At 34.0% G+C, this 11,441-nt stretch overlaps 1 long non-coding RNA gene and 1 other non-coding gene across 2 annotated transcripts; one reads left to right on the top strand and one right to left on the bottom strand.

The window, feature by feature from the left end:
• The first annotated feature begins 1,267 nt into the window (after positions 1 to 1,267).
• Positions 1,268 to 1,371, top strand: LOC120279742. Its single transcript, XR_005542045.1, has one exon. It is a non-coding gene; the product is annotated as a small nucleolar RNA R71 (small nucleolar RNA).
• A 9,374-nt stretch (positions 1,372 to 10,745) lies between these two features.
• On the bottom strand, positions 10,746 to 11,416 carry LOC120278903. Its single transcript, XR_005541790.1, has 2 exons — positions 11,382 to 11,416; positions 10,746 to 11,316 (listed from the first exon to the last, which is right to left on the bottom strand). It is a non-coding gene; the product is annotated as an uncharacterized LOC120278903 (long non-coding RNA).
• Between the last annotated feature and the right edge of the window lie 25 nt (positions 11,417 to 11,441).

The following is an 11,441-nucleotide window of genomic DNA, read 5'->3' as shown; positions in this document are numbered from 1 at the left end:
AAAAGAAAATGACTTACGTGATCGGTGCTTCCTCACCCTCACGCCCGAATCTCCCAGCTTAACCGCCATCTACGTTGGAGAGCAGCGAAGCTTCACCAGTCGCTGCTCCTTCACCCGATTCAGGGCTTCGCACAAAACCCTAAGCTTTGTCTATCGCAATCTCTGCCCGGTCAAGACAACGAAGCCATCTTGTCCCAAATTCTAGATTCCCCTGAAAGGGCTTTCTCCGTACGCATTGGGCACAATGGCTTCATCTCACTCAAACTCTATCTTTTGTTTTGATGGGGTACAAACCAAATGACTCGGCTAGATGGAAGCCGAGTTGAATACACTCGATGACTCAAAGAACAACATCGACTAAATGACCGGATTTGGTCAGGGGTCACTACCGCTGAAATAAAAACACAACTTTGGGTACCTTTTGATACAATTAAAGGTGGGATACCTTTTTGAAAAAGGCATAAGGTAGGTAGCCTACCAAAAATTTTACTCGCATCTAGATGAAGAACTCTGCGATGTTGAGTGATTTGATTTTCCAACATTTTGTTGTAGCGCCACTAAGGAGTCAACCTTGAAGTGAGTTTCCGATTTTTCTTCGCTCATGGCTTGACTTTGTTGCCTCGAACTCTTCATTTTGTTTAGCTTGTCCCACAAAAAAATTCTCTAACAAGGCTTCTAAATTTGATTTCTACATCGGTTTTTGGATTTGGGAATCCTCTCACGAAAACCCGTGGCTATCTAGGAACATTAGAGCTTAGATTTGATCAAAATGAGTTAATTGCTTTTTGTAGGAAAAGGTTGGGATGATTTTTGCTAATCGGGGTTGTAGGTGTTGGAGAATGGATCGTTGATGGGTCTTTGATCAAGTTGTTGAGATAATTCACTTGCTCCATTGATGGTTCCAAGATGGAGATACGATCAATCGACAATTTGCGTACCAAGTGTCCTATGCAACCACAGATTTTCACATGTAACATTGGCGACACATGGAGCATTCACATTGAGTTTGTCAAACTTTTGAGTTAGAGCATCCACCTTAGCCTGCAATCAAGTTTTAAGGTCTCCACATCATGTCTTCTTATAGGTTTTGGAGTGGCTTTTTCACTTGCCCATTGGTAGTGGTTGAGAGCCATGTCTTCAATCAAATTATAAGTGTCATCCGCACTTTTTGTTTATCAAAAGCTCCTCCCGATGCGGCGCCAACTCGAGATGCGAGCGTTATAATTTAATCTCATCAGAAGGTTTGCACAATCAGCCATTTTCCTCCAAGCCGTGGTGTGGGCATAGTCTCATTAACTCCTAAACCTATCCCAAGCCTCATACAATGATTCACCATCCTTCTTAAAAAACAAGTGATTTGGTTTCGTAGTTGGATTGTTTTGCTTGGGGGAAAGTACTTAGAGAGAAAAACTTGGAGTAATTGGTCCCACGTTTTGATAGAACCTTCAAGAAGTGAATGTAGCCAAGCTCGAGCCTTGTCCCGTAATGAAAAAGGAAAAAGTTTGAACCTAACTGCAACTTGTGGGACTCCATTAAGCTTAACGGTGTCGCAGTACTCAAGGAAAACAGAGAGATGGAGGTGTGGATCTTCCACTAGTGAACCTCCAAATTGATTATGCTGAATTAATGACATAAGTGTCGGCTGCAGCTCAAAATTGTTTGCTTCGACAGGTGGTCTTGCAATACTGGAATGCAATCCTTAAGCACTCGGGCTGTAAATTCTCTCAAAAGTCTTATTATTATCTTCCATGTTTAATGCTTGTGAGGATTCTTTGAGCTTTGCTTTCTTTGATATTGAGTCGAAATCCCTCTCAAATTCCTGATCTGGTTCTAACAGAGTTCCAAGACTTTGAGCTATTTGCATAGAAGGAGAATCAACCTGCAAGGAAAATAAACAAGTTAAGGGAATTGGACTTAATGGGAAAAATAGAGAGTAAAACACTTAGTCTAACCAGGTTGCAATTTAATCAATATCAACACTATGGTCCCCGGCAAGCAGTGACGCCAAGAACTTGTTGCACAAATCATAGCGCATGGTTTTGCCAAGTAGTAAATAGGATATCGATCCCACGAGGACCAAGTGTGATTACTAATCTATTGCAACAATAGGCTATATAGGCAATTATAAGATGGGAGAATAAAAACAACAAAGTAGCAGAAAGTACACAAATGAGGAGTACAGAGATGCAAGGATGTGGGTTAGGATTCAGATCTGGATGAACTTAGGTTTGGGAACTCACCAGATGTGTTTGGATCTAAACTTGGTTTGAGTAGATTATTTGAAGGGTAATAATCCTCAACTACTTTTCACTCTCTTTCAAGAGATAATAAGTTGATTTTGATTAGGCCATCTCCTACTTTCGTGGTAGATGAAGCCTTTCAAAACCCTAATAAGAGCAATGATTATATGATGAACCCTCAAGAATTACCTTTCAATAAATTCAAGGTGACTTAAGAGGTTCAAAGACCTTGACTAACCTTTCAGTTAACCTTGATCTCTAAGATAAAGCAAGCAAGGCTTTCACACTCACAAGCATGTTACTTGAATCAAAAGCCAACTCAAAGAAATCTACCTTTAAGCACAAAAGATCCATACAAAAGTAATAACACATCAAACAATCACTACTTTGGGCTAATCCCAAACCTAAAGAGAAGTTTTACACTTCCAAATCTCAATTACAAAGGAAAATAGGAAGAATAAAAGTTATGCAAAAAAACACAGCACAAAAGAAAGCTCCCTATGTTGTCCACAAAGATCTGGTCTTCAGTCCTCTAGTCCTCTTCTCCTTCTTTAGCCCCTTTTTAGAGTCTTCAGAAATTCCTTTGTGTCTTGTCCAGCCCGCCACCCCTTACTGCCTTTTCCTTTCTTTCCCTCAAAAACCCTTTTTGATGCCTTTTTATAGCCGATAACAAAAATTGGGCCCTAGTTAACTTTACAAACCACAGGTGCTTTCACAGACCACAGGCGAGTCGTGTGTCTTAGAGAAGTTGGTCCTCAGTCTACAGAGTTTCTTGGTCAGCTCTAGCCTTCTACAAACAAAATAACTAAAAGGAGTAGTTTGTACAAGAAAGAAAGGGGAAATCATTACAAAGGCTAAGAAAATGCATGATTAATGATGGACCACTAGCTAAATGCATGGTGATAATAACACAATTTTTATGTACAACAGTTACTATTGAAGAAACTCTACCAAACATTCCTTAAATGCATGAATAGTACACATATGTCTAGAACTATGAGATTTTTAAGGTCTATTAATAGTCATCAAGTTCAAATTTTATTAGACGGTGGTGGCGATGACAGTTTTATTCAGCCAAGATTGGCAAAATTTTTACATTTGGATGTGCAGCCCAACCATTCAAGGTGTTAGTGGGAGATGGTTCTGCTTTGCAGTGGAAAGACTTGTTGAGAATTTATAGGTTCAAGTACAAGGTTATCTTCTAAAATTTCCTGTATACTTGTTACCTATTGAAGGAGTTAAAATTATTCTTAATGTTAATTGGTTAGCAACATTGGGTTCTCACATTATGGATTACAAGGCTCTTTCCATTTAGTTTTACTCAGATGGCAAATTTATCACTATTTATAGTGATAGACATTTTGGACCACAGCCTGCATCTATTTATCAGCTACCTAGGCTTTGTAGATCCAAAAACATAGCTCCATGTTATTTTCTTGCTGCAAAAGATGTTAATTTAGGTTCTATTGTTCTAAGTTCATCAATTGCATCCTCTCCAAATTCAACTACTAATTGGAATTTCCTACTAAGATGCCTAAAACTTTAAAACAAATGTTGTTAAAGTATTCAGGAGTATTTTTCATTCCTATAGGACTTTCTCCCCCAAGAGAATGTGATCACAGAATCATTATACAACCAGGCTCACAACCTATCAAGGTTAAACCTTATAGATATCCTCATAGCCAAAAGAATGAAATTGACATCTTGGTGAATCAAATGTTATAGGTGGCTTAATTGAACATAGTATCAGTCAATTTTCTTCTCCTGTTCTTTGGTTAAGACGGTACTTGGAGATTTTGCACTAATTATAGAGCATTGAATGGTCTCACTATTAAAGATGCTTATCCAAGTCCTACTGTTGATGAACTGTTACATCCTGATGATAGACATAAAACAACATTTAGAACCCATCATGGTCATTTTCAATGGCTAGTTATGCCATTTGGCTTATCTAATGCTACAACCGCATTCCAAGATTTAATGAATGGTATTTTCCATTTTGCCATGCACATGTAAGTCCTCATATTTTTTTTATGACATTCTAGTTTATAGTAAAGAATTGGACAATCATTTAGTACCTTTGGAGCATGTTCTTATTACTCTACATGAAAATCACTTGTTTGACAAATACTCTAAATGTTGCTTTAGTTTGTTACAAATTGAATATGTGGGTTATATAGTATCAGTTACAAAAGTACAAATGGATCAGGCTAAAATTGAGCCTATTTTACAATGGCCAAAACCTACAAATATCAAACAATTGAGGGGATTTCTGTGGATCAGTGGCTATTATAGATGATTTATTGAAGGTTATGCTACTAAAGCTAAACCTTTGATTGATCTTTTACAAAAAGATTTTTTTCAATGGAATTCTGCAGCTACATCAGCATTTCAAAATTGTAACAAATAATTTATGTTGCTCTAGTTCTAAAGTTGCTTGAATTTGCTAGACCTTTCACTTTGTTGATTGATGCCTCAAGAGTTGGCATTGGTGCAGTTTTAAGCCAAGACAAACATCCTATTGCTTATTTTTGAAAGAAACAATCACCTCAAATGCAGAAACAATCAGCTTATGTAAGGGAATTATATATTGTAATTGAAGCAGTTAGTAAATTCAGGAATTACCTTTTTGGCCATCAATTTACCATCAAAACTGATCAAGAAACCTGGGGACATCTCTATCAACAAACTATTCATACCCAAGAACAACAGTGTTGGCTTCCAAAATTGCTTAGATATAATTTTAACATTGAATATAAACTTGGCAAAGAGAATATAGATGTCGATGCCTTGTCTAGGTGTTTCATCATGCACCTTTCTATGCTACAGTGTCCTCTTCAGTGTCAAACACAACAATTACGACAATAAGATCAATCTTTTGTGAAAAGATTCAGGAAATTGTGTCTAACACCAATACTGATCCTAAATATTCCTCGCATTAGAATTTAATATGGAAGAAGGGGAGATTAGTAATTCTTGATGCATAACAGTTAAAACAACTATTAAATGAGTACCACTCAGCTCCTCTTGTTGGACATGTTGGTTCTCTTCACCTATGCTAGAATGGCTCAACAATTTTATTGGAGAGGTATGTGTAAGGATATTAATGAATTTGTCAAAACTTGTATGGTGTGTTAGTAGGTAAAATCAGATCATACACACCTTGCTGGTTTCCAACAACCCTTGCCTATTCCTCAACAAATCTGGGATGACCTCTCCATAGAATCTATAATGGGATTACTTTTTTCTAAAGGATATTCAGTAATTTTTGTTGTGGCAGACCAACTCTCTAAGTTTGGCCATTTCATGCCACTTAAAGCTGATTTTTCTAGTTCAGTGGTTGCTAAGGTTTTCATTCACAATGTGGTGAAATTACATGGGGTATCAAAAAGAATAATTAGTGATCGTGATAGGGCTTTTTTCAATCATTTTTGGAGGCATTTGTTTCAATCCACGACTAGCACTTTATATAGATATGCAGCATACCATCCACAAACTGATGGCAAAACCAAGTCATTAAATAAATGTTTAGAACTCTACCTTCGCTACTTTGTTTCTAATACACAAAAGGCTTGGGTTGATTATTACCATGGGCTCAATATTGGTATAATACATCATACCATTGCAATGTTGAATTGACTCCTTTTTGAATTGTGGATGGTTGTGATCCTCCAGCTTTGATAACTTATTATTTAATGAGAATGATCCTCCAGATGTATCTCTCTTACTACAATAGCACGATAGAGTTCTACAACAACTGAAACAAAAATCTTTTGAAAGTGCAGAGCTCGTATGTAGAAGCTCACTAACAAACAACGTTCGAGATTTCATTTGACGATAATGATTGGGTATTTGTAAAAACTCCAATCTTATCGCCAACACTCCCCTTGCAGTGAGTAAAAAAATCGAAGTTAAGCATGCATTTTTTTGGGCTTTTTCAAATTATCCAAAGAATTGGGAATGTTGTTTACAAATTACAATTACCCGAAGAGACTCACATCGACCTAGTATTCCATGTATCATTGTTGAAGAAATGTGAAGGAGATCCTCTCTCACAAGGGAGCATCTTACCATTTACATTGGTATCAACTAAGCAAGGTCCATTTCTACAACCTCTTGCAGTGCTTAAATTCAGGCAACTTCTTTGTAATGGGAAATTAATCTCACAGTGTTGGTTCAATGGGATGGTAAACAAGCAGAGGACAATTCTTGGGAGAATTTGAAGCTTTATCAAATCTTAGTTTCTTACTTGGACCTTAAGGATAAGGTTGTATTTAATGGGAAGGGTGATGTTATGGAGAGTTGTAAGGACAAGGTTGTATTTAATTCAAGGCATATGATTTGCTATCTTTTCGCACCTAAGAAGATAGTATGTAATTTAATTCAATAGGTAAATGAATTAACCCCAAACTCTTCATTTTTAATGGTATTTTTAAATTATTTAAATTGTCTAAATTTATATATATTTTTTTATTTTTATATACTTATTTTTATCAGTTTATGATTTTTATATTTATTTATTTATTTTTAATAATATCACTCATCCAAATTAGTTGGATTTAAAATATTTGGCCGATATCTTGGATGTCGGCATGCTCGATTAACTAGCCGCGCATCCTCTAACTAAAAATTAGATATTTGGATTAAAGATTTATACATTTTATTTATTTATTTAAGTTAAACATGCAGGTAGTGTAATAGTTACTAAGATTTTTGGGATTGAACCAGAAAAGAAACACAATATTCCTCTCATTTAATCTCTGTATGTTGCATCACTTTAAAAGTGTTTCTAACATTTTGGCCAACTATTAATTAATGAGTTAATTCCAACTCTGCTTCAATTAATGTCAAAATCATACTCGCAGAGTACACGCAACATGATTCAGCAATAAAAATTCAATCCGCTGGTGTATTTTTAGAAATACCATTAATACTATTGTTATTTTTATATTAATAATATATAATATTTACATATAATTATGCATTAGTTATTATATTTGAAAATTTCTATAATTTATATAGTGCTTATTATATAAAAGCAAAAATTCAAGCTATAAATCAGCTTTTGACTTTAACTTGAACTTTCAAATAACAAATTGAGTCAAATAAATCTTTTATACTAATCTCAAGCCAATTTTTGACACCGCAAAAGAAAATCAAACATTAAAAATAAAAATAAAAATAAAAAGTAGTAACCGAAATGAAGACTTTACTAATAAATAAAGATTATTATATCTCATAACTGAATCCTACGAAAAGGGGAAAAATCAATATTTTTAAAAGAAACTTTTTAGACATGCTAAGAATAAATTAAGGGTCAGGGGACTCAATCTAATAAATGCTGGGCATCAAGGACGCTAATTATTATTATTATTATATATTATTATTATTATTATTATTACATCTAGTCTAATAACAACACTGACTCAAATAAAAATCATTTTCAATTTACAGTGATACTGATCTACTAAAATAAATAAAAATCCCTACCAAATCCAAGAACAAAACTGGCATCCTGAGCAAGAGAGAATCCAAATAAATAGAGTAGGAGTAGAAATATAAAAAAGCCTCTATTCTCCTCCCACTTTCCTCAAAGAACATCACTCAAAGGATTATAAATAATTTATAACATCATGTAAATATATAGATGTATATGAACAAAGAAAAAGATTTTCCTTACCATATCCCAAGTAAGAAACTGATATATCTATTTATAGAAAGAGAGATTAATACATAGAGAAAGAAGACCAAAACATGGACAAAACAAAACATGGAAACCTTTTACTCTTGTTCCACATTCTACCATGCAAAACATCACTTGTAGGATTATAATTACTTTAAGATCATGTTCATACAGACCAAGAACAAGAACAAGAACAAGAAAGACTTTTCCTTGTCATATCCAAGGACACCAAACTAATATCAGAAGAGAATTATATGAAGTGAAGATAATAAGATGAAGAAGTGCTTAGACAGTCTCAAGAGGCTTAGAAGACTTAGCAGAAGAAGGCATAGACTTAGACCTATTCATCATCCATGTTGAAGATGATGATCGATGAAAACGGCACCTAAACGAACCTTGATGTGTCGTCGGAGAGCACAAACACTGGCCACCAACACCACCACCAATTGGACTCTTTGGAGAAGAAGAAGAAGAAATAAGAACTTGTCGATCATTCTTCGCTCCATCCTTTGGTGATGAAGAAGCCATGCTTGTGTTTCTCACAGCTAGAACAACAAGAATAAAAAGAATAAGATGATGAAAGGAAAGAGATGAGAATTTATAAGAGGCTTCCTTTTTTTTCACTCTCTCTTTGGTTTGTTGTCTTTATATGTATTTGTAGTTAGAGTTTGTTGTGTTTGCCTCTATTTATCTCTTTATAGGAAATAAGTTAGTTACTACTTTGAACTTTATTCAAATCTATAAGGATTCATGTTATAGATTTCAAGGGATACCATACTTTTTTAGATTCCTTCTCTCTCCTTTTTATCTATTTTTAAGGGATACCAATATCTTCTAAGATTTTCTCTTTCTTTATAAAACAAGATATATAAATTTTATATGCTAGTGTCATAACTCTTTTGCCTGTTCACTCTTTTCTAGATGGATAAAATGGATTGAGAGTTTTTGTTTTTCTGAGTCATGGCATTGTCTTTTTGGGTGGTGGAATAATATATTAATCTTTGAACTTATCTATTGCGTAATTATACACCCTAAACTTTTCACTTTCTGATTTGATTTTATTCATAAAACAAACTATATTCAAGCATTTACCCTCATTCAAAAAAAAAATAAATAACTAAACCACTCAAAATTCTCAAATTCTTTTGACGGATCACATTACCAAAAAATAAATAACTAAACCACTCAAAATTCTCAAATTTTTTTGACGGATCACATTACCAAAAACTACCAAAAAGTTCTTAACATAACCAGATCTTGCCACAATGATAAAAGTATAGATGAGACTTTCAAATGCGCTGAGCAAGTTTCATCGAGACACGCTTTCCAGCCCCAAACCCCTCGTCACTGGGTGGGCGCCCAGGCATGATGACCAATTCCTAACCCATGCACAAGCCCCTAACCGAGCTCGACATTGCCAATAACTATGTTCTAACCCACTTCCTTAACAATAACTTTGGACCATTTCCACAGTTCCATGGGTTACAAATAAATAAACATATCCTAATTACTTTAACATTAAATTCTTTCTAGATGGCTAAAATTCATAGTTATCTAAGATATATAGACTAGATGGATAAAATTCAGAGTTGATATCCAAAAATGTCACTATCCTTATCAACATATTCTCTCTCTAGAAAAAGTGACCAACAATTAAGAAAAAATAATTAAATGGAAAGTGAGCATCTTCACAAGGAGAATGAATAAAAGCTCCATCATGAGACTCATGACATGCAAATGAAGATGGGGTAACCCTTCAACAAACTATTGAAGCAAATATATATATATATATATATATATCCTAACCTGCCCTCCTCTTTTATCTTTCTATAAAGATTCAATAAATAAATCATGGGCTAAAATTAAAACCATTTGTCCATTCGCTACAATACAATATATATATATATATATATATTATAAAAACTATAAACATACAAACATTAATTTTCCAATTGACAACTAAGTCTATCACTTGTTCTTGTTCCGTTTTGAATGTGAGCACATTATCTGAAAATATGGATGAACTATGAATTTGGAAATTTTGGTCCAGATAATGTCAAGCCATAACCATAAACTTAAGAATGTATACATACATACATACATATATATATATATATAATAATTTAATTTTCAAAATATTTATCTCCACATAAATATGAGACAAATAAAAAGAGGAATCACATATAAATCCTGTGACATTGATCAAAGCACACCAACTGCCACGCATACCATGAGAAATGTAAGGTGTGTGTCTGCTAATGATTGACCAAGAAAAAAAGAAGCTGTGGATGGTCTACAACAACACCATGCAAAACACAAAAAGCCAAAATATCAATATATAATTTTAATAGAAGAAAGAGATGTTTTGTGCTACTCTCTCTCTCATGTATATATACACGTTTGTGCATGAGTGTTCCAATTTTTAATAAATACATGTGATTTATCTTTATGAAAATCCCCCTCAATGTTTCTTTTTACTAAAACACCAATTAAAATTTTATAAGGAAATGACAAAATTACTAATCACAGAAATATATATACATTTTGGAGAAAAGCTGTTTAAATTCATTGAAACTAAATTCCAACTAATACATATGTAAAAGAGAATGTAAGTTTTTGTAAAAGTACATAAACTCTTTTTAATTGAGTTAAAAAAAAATTTATGAAAATGGGTAGTTTTGTTATTTTCATATTTTATAAAAGTAAGTTAATGGTTGATGTTAAAATTTTAACTATGGGTTATTATTTTTAAAAGTGAGGATAAACTTGAGGGTCTTAAGAAATCACCCTACATATATGATTAAGAAAACTAGCTATGCATAATCAAGTCAAAGAAACTAATGCTTGCAATTAATGATAATATCTTGAATTACAATGACTAACGAACAACTTGAACCTGATAACTAGGATCACAACCATTAGACAAGGTTCAACATGGTTTGTCTAAGAAAAACATTCCACAAATTGAGTAGAAGAAAAACCCAGGCATAGCCTGAAAATTTTAAGCTCAACCAACCAATCACTGCCAAAACCAAAACCAAAACCAGACAACTTTGACCAAACAAGCCCGGACCCGAATGATGAACTTTGCATTAAGTGCATCACACGAACTAAATGTCAAATTATTAATGGCCATGTCCCTAAGAAAAAGATCTTCAATTTCATTTTCATAAGAATGTGACCAGAGGGGACCAAGAAAACATTGAAAGGATGAGAAATGGTTGCAAGATTCTCCAATTCAATCATCCAAACAAGTCTATTTCAATGGTTGGTAAGATAAAGAGTAGCTTTTTTATGTATATGCAAGCAAATTTGTGAGCCATGTTTACCTTGAAAGATAAGACGGCGATATTTCAGAGACCAAAGACTGATTTGAGTGGTTCAGGCAGTGTCCTACAATCAACAACACTTCATTATAGAGTTTGTAAAATAGTAAACACAACATTATGTAGCAGTACCTTTCTAATGTCAAAGATTAGCATGATTGTTGGTACGTTAAAGCATCAATAACTTTTTAC

The sequence above is a fragment of the Dioscorea cayenensis genome, chromosome 16, assembly GCF_009730915.1.
Source record: "Dioscorea cayenensis subsp. rotundata cultivar TDr96_F1 chromosome 16, TDr96_F1_v2_PseudoChromosome.rev07_lg8_w22 25.fasta, whole genome shotgun sequence".
NCBI classification, from domain to species: Eukaryota; Viridiplantae; Streptophyta; class Magnoliopsida; order Dioscoreales; family Dioscoreaceae; genus Dioscorea; species Dioscorea cayenensis.
The sequence above is the reverse complement of the archived record's forward strand: the minus strand, read 5'-3'. Positions and strand labels throughout refer to the sequence as shown.